General features: G+C 41.4%; 1 pseudogene; it reads right to left on the bottom strand.

Annotated features, from left to right (window-relative positions):
• Positions 1–550: 550 nt before the first annotated feature.
• On the bottom strand, positions 551–1,176 carry LOC113265781 (glutathione S-transferase Mu 1-like; annotated as a pseudogene).
• Positions 1,177–6,315: the final 5,139 nt, after the last annotated feature.

Genomic DNA, 6,315 nt, shown 5'->3' with positions numbered 1-6,315 from the left:
ATCCGATAACATTTGCTTCATGAGATAGGTCTAGGGTTTTCTTCTCTTATATTTTCCTTCGTAAATTGTGTGTGTGCATGTATGATTGAGGCTTTACTGGGGATCAGGCAGGGCTGGGGCAAGGACCATGCTAGGAGAGCAGGGCCTGTATACCAGGCCAATACTGATCTTCAGGGCAATGCTGGGGAGCTCAGATCTGAGCTCTATAGGTGAGGGGTCCAGTTGGGCACCTCAAAGCAGAGGCAACAGTAAAAGGAAGGAGAGTCTGGTTGTCATTAGTGCAAGAGGGATAATGTCAGTGGGGGGCAGACTTTGCTGAAGAGAAGTTGGGTGTTGTAGGGCTTTAAAGAACCTACGTGGAACAGGGATTTGGGGGAGTAAAAAAGGCTTAAGAAGGCCTGAGGTGAGGATGAGAGGAAAGAAAAGAAGGAGAAAGGAACAACAGGGGTGATTCTGGAGTGCAGGGATGTCCAGCTTTTCTTCAGGGCCTCAGTGGAGCAGTATTGGCCCAATACAGTCCCTCACTCCTCTCTCCTGGCTTAACGGGGCCCTACTTGTTGCCCCACATGGCAGTTAATCTGAACATAGGCCTTGGGAGGAGGCAGCTGGGCCCTATATACGCAGAGATCTTCTTCAGGCCAGTGGGTGATGAAATCTTTCATATTTCACGTATCCAGGCACTCAGGCTCGAATATATGGTGCAGGTCAAGGATGCCCTAAGCAAGGACGTCTGCAAAGGTGATCCTGTCCCCTGAAAATTGTGGCCTCTTCCCTAGAAACTGTGAGAAGAGCTTCATCTTTTTAGGGAGCTCCTCCAAGTACTCACGCTTCAGTTCCTCTAAGTCAGGGTTGATTGGAATTGTCTGGAACCTAGTTCTTCAAAATGGCCACATGAATCTTCTCTTCTGTTTCCCCTCATTAGTTGTGTTTGTGAGCAATGCAGTGAGGGATGGCATTGCTCTGGGTAATCTTGTGAGCTTTATCAATTAAGTAGGGCAGGTTCCGAAAGTCCAGGCTCAACTTGAATGTTTCATTCAGCCATTGGTTTCTGTCATAGTTGGAGCGACCCCCATCACATATTTCTTTTCCTCATAGTTTTGAGTCTGTGTGTTCCAGAAGCAGATGGATGGTATAAGCCAGCCCATGGGTATCCCAGTAAGCCAAGGTCATGGCCATAGTTCAGCTTTCTGTGGACTCGGGGAATAACCTCAGAGGAGCTGGGCTGGAACTTCATCCTTACAATTTTTCTTTAACTTAGAAAGTATATCAAAATAAAAAGTTTAGGTAGGAGGGAATGCCCCAAAGTCAAAAGTCACAAGAAAACCTACTAAATATATAGTCACTGGTGCTTCGGCCACCCTAAGAGCATTACCTGTATCAGTAAATAAAAGACTTGCATATTTTAACCACTTGGAAACTCACCAAGATTTTGGGCCCTTGTGAGGCAAATAGATGGAATTAAGATCCCTGAATAAAACATAGGCTGTCAAAACTGTGTACTCTGTTAAGAGGTATAGACAAAATATAAATCCTCCAGCAAAGGTTAATGTCTGGATCTGGGATTTGGGTGAAGAAAAAAGTCTCCCTTGAGAATTTAAAACTGCAGGCTACCCTCATAGGGTACAAATTCACATCTCCTGTGTGGCAGACATTATTACGCTCTCCAATACATCGTTTTCCTTTCCTTCCTAAGCACCTAAAAGACTGCACGTCCCCATCCCCTTGCAGCTGTGTGGGGCCATGTGACTAGCTTTTGCCTGTGGTCACTTCTGGGCTGAGGAAGTCAAAAGTCCCTTCGCCATCTTTGAGCTCTTTCTTCTCCTGCTGTAGAGACCTAGAAGCCATAACAACATTATAAAATGGAAACAGACTGAATCCGCCTGAATCACTGTTTCGGGGAGAGCTGCTCTGAGGAGATGCCCGGCTTGAAGCAGATTTTGTGTGAACAGAAAACAAACATTTGTTGTCTTAATACACAGAGTGTCCAGGATTAAATTAATTGCTCACCTGCTCTCTCCCTACACACACACACACACAGACACACACACACACAATTTATGGAGGAAAATAGAAGAAAAGGAAATCCTAGACACTTCATGAAGTAAAATCCAGCAATGTACTGAAGACAACACAAAACAAAAATTAAAACATCTAAGATTTATCCAAGAAATGCAACCCAGTAGTTTTTATCCTAGAAATGCAATGATAATTCATGATCAGAAAATATATTAATGAAATATTAGATTTATAGTAAGAAATATATATTTGGTCTTCGTCCTGGGCTCTGACACAGAGCTCCTAAAACACTTGGAATTTCCGGCGATGAGAGCAATAAAGATGTCTTTTGTTATGTTAATGAGGTGACCTTTGGAAAGCACAAGATGGTGGAGCTGGTCACCAGTAGAACCAGCCATGTGGTTAGAGGATTGAAAGTTTTGATCGCATCTTGATTTCTGAGGTGGGGAGAGGGCCTGAAGATTGAGTTCAATTGCCAACAGCCAATGATTTAATTAACAATATCTATGTAATAAAGCCTCCATAAAACCCCCAAAAGACAGGATTGGAAAGCTCCCAGACTGGTGAACACATGCAGATGTGGGGAGAGCGGTGGGCCCAGAAAGGGCATGGAAGCTCTGCACCCTTTCCCCATAACTTGCCCTATGCATCTCTTCTGCCTATCTGTTCCTGAGTTATGTCCTTTTATAATAGAACAGTAATCTAGTGAATAAATGGGTTTCCAGAGTTCCATGAGTCACTCAAGCAAATTTATCAAACCCAAGGAGGGAGTTGTGGGAACCTGTGATTTATAACCAGTTGGTCAGAAGCTCAGGTGACAATCTGGACTTGTGCGTGTGGCGAGGGGGCAGTCTTATGGGACTAAACCCTTAACCTGTGAGATCTGATGCTGTCTCCAAGTGGATAGTGTCAGAACTGCATTGTAGGACACCCAGCTGGTGTCTGGAGAATTCCTTGGTGCTGTGGAGAAACCCATGCACACACGTATTGGAAATCTGGTGCTCAGATTCCATTTAGTGACCTACCACACTAATAAATAACATACTCTATCTTCTCGTGACTAACACACTGAGTGAGCCAAGAAACTCCTGAGAAATCAGTGTAAAAGTGGAGAAATGACCTGAAATAGATTACACTTCAGGAGGCCTAGAAGAGAAAATGCAAGATCCCATTGAAGACACCCATCCTCAAATTGGGCCACATAGGATTTCCACACATAAATATTCCCTTCCCTCCCACCAAGCATGATCTTACAATTTAAAAAAATGTGTATAGACAATCAATACATAAAACCAGCCACCGTGAATGAAAAGTGACATTAAAAAACAGGACGAGGGGCACCTGGGTGGCTCAGCCATTAAGCGTCTGCCTTCGGCTCAGGTCATGATCCCAGGGTTCTGGGATCGAGCCCCGCATCGGGCCCCCTGTGTGGCGGAAAGCCTGCTTCTCCCTCTCACACTCCCCTTGCTTGTGTTCCCTCTCTCACTGTCTCTCTCTGTCAAATAAATAAATAAAATCTTTAAAAAAAATAAAAAAGTTAAAAACATGAAGAATATTATTCTCTTGAACTTCATATAATGGAATTATATACAAACTAAGAATATTAAATTGACTTAAGAAATAAAATAAGAAATTGAAAGTCACGAGGAGGAAAATACTATTATCAAGAAAACAAAGATTTGAAAATCAGTGGAATAAAATTTTCAAAAATAATAAGATAGTTTTTGAAATTACCAACTCAAAGAACATGTTAAAAAACAAACTATACATAGCTGAACTAGAAGACTGGTATAGAAAAATTACCCAAAATGGAGTACAAATGAAAAGAAAAGAAAATACGTAAAAGCACAGTTAAGAGGCCTCGAAACTAGAACAAACACATTTACTACATCTCTAATAGAAGTTCCAGAAGAGAACACAAAGCATGGAAAAGAAATGATATTTAAAAAGATAATGACATTGAAAATCATACTAAATCTCAGGTTAGAAGAATATGTTAACAGCATATGTAGGAAGAAACCGGCAGATTAAAGACCGACCAACATCGTGCTCCCAATCCGAAAGATAAGGAAGATAACAGGGACTTAAGAGACAATAGCCATATCCAGCTAAACTATCTTTTAAGAGCAAAGTCAAAATAAAGAAGGGCACCTGGGTGGTTCAGTTGGTTAAGCATCTGCATTTGGCTCATTTCATCATCTCCGGGGTCCCAGAATTGAGCCTTGCATCAACTCGCTGCTCAGCAGGGACTCTGCTTCTCCCTCTCCCTCTGCTCCTCCCCCTCCCCTGCTTGCGCTCTGTCTCTCTCAAATAATAAAATCTTAAAAAAAAAAAAAACAAAGTCAAAATAAAAAGATTTGTGGACAACACTGAACTTACTACCAACTCACTTAACCATCAGTGAAGAAATTTTATACTTCACAGACACTAAAATCCTGGACGCCTTTTTCTACCTCTCAACCTAAACCTCGCAAGTCCAGTATTACTACCTTGCATTTCTGTGCCATTTTCTTGTTTTCAGAGATGACAGTATCTCTTCCAGTTTTCTATGTTTACATTTTTATTTCTCTCTCTCCTATGTGTTTGGACCAGAGGAGTATATCAAACATGAGGTCACTCTGTCATCTTGTCCAGAAATCTCCCAATGTCTTTCTTTATACCTTCATTTCAATTTCCACATAGCCTCCAGAATAATCTAGCTCTGTGCTTCTCAAACTACCTATGTTCTTTTTTCCTAATAGATGGCATACCTATATTTTATCAAAGTCAACTATCACTCCTTTGGATGTGGCACACTGTCAAATTGCTATAAAAGTTTTCAAATACTTAATCTTAATTTATGCATTTACTGCAGACTGATAACAAAGAGTTCTTGGACCAGCAATGATACGTGGACCACAATTTGAGTAGTACTGATCCAGTTAAAATTCAGTTCTGAAAATTCCACTTAAAATTATGTAATGAGGGGCTCCTGGGTGGCACAGTGGTTAAGCGTCTGCCTTCGGCTCAGGGCGTGATCCCGGCGTTCTGGGATCGAGCCCCACATCAGGCTCTTCTGCTATGAGCCTGCTTCTTCCTCTCCCACTCCCCCTGCTTGTGTTCCCTCTCTCGCTGGCTGTCTCTCTCTCTGTCGAATAAATAAATTTTTAAAAAAATCTTAAAAAAAAATATGTAATGGAACTCCATTACCTATAAGAAAACTTCCAAATTCCAAATAATATGGCATACAAGGTCCTTTGTGATCTCTCTCCAGTTTCATCTCTTACCTTTGTCTGCCTCAAACTTTATACCCAGAAACAATTCAGTGCTTTCAGTTTCTTAGTCACTATAAGAATCATTGAAAAAAGCGAAGAAACAAACTCTAAGCTGAAACTCCTAAAGCAAATCCCAATGCCAGACTGCAGAAAGGAAAGCCACCAAGTAAGCTACAATTTCCTCTACATCAAGAAGTTTCTAGCTCCAGAACCATATATAAACACTACAATAATAATAATTTTTAAAAAACTGCATCATAACCAGTGCCACCACAGAACCACACCATACCCGCTACGATCTACACCAGGAAAATTGCCATCCCACACCCTGACTCTCAACACCCATGAAGTCAGTTACTTGACATTGGGACCTCTGTTAATGCTGCCATCGAAAAACTGTCTTCCATATCTTACATGAGTGCACCCGATTGGTTTAACCTTGTATAACATGCAGAACCAGTTGCAAGAGAGTCTATGGAATGTAGATTTTAATTTTCCAACCCCCCCAGCAGAGAAAAGGACACTAGGTCAGTGTTTTTCATAATCTATTAATGGCTTATAAAATTAATGTAAGGTGCCATGACTCATATTTTTTAATGAAATGGAATGGGATGGAATAGAAAATATCACAATGCACATTCAGGGTTACTAATGTTTCATGAAAATTTTGTTCAGTTACGTAAGTAAAGAAAATGCAATATGGACATGTACTAGGATACAATATAAAATGCATTACTGTAGGTTGTAATCCAAAAAGTTTAATTTTTTATTTTATTTTATTTTTTTAGAGAGAGAGAAAGCCGGGGTTTGGGGGGAAGAGGCAGAGGGAGAGGGGGAGAGAATCCTCAAGCAGACTCCCTGCTGAGTGCAGAGCCTGATGCAGGGCTCGATCTCACGACTCTGAGATCACGACCTGAGTGGAATCAAGAGTTGGACACTCAACGAGCTGAGCCACCCAGGTGCTCCCAAAAAGTTTTAAATGAATTATGCTAGTGCAATAAATTCTCAAACTTTAGCCTGCATCAGAATCCCCTTGGAGAGGGGG

Source organism: Ursus arctos, chromosome X, assembly GCF_023065955.2.
Source record: "Ursus arctos isolate Adak ecotype North America chromosome X, UrsArc2.0, whole genome shotgun sequence".
Lineage (NCBI taxonomy): Eukaryota > Metazoa > Chordata > Mammalia > Carnivora > Ursidae > Ursus > Ursus arctos.
This window is presented reverse-complemented; position numbering and strand designations above follow the sequence as displayed.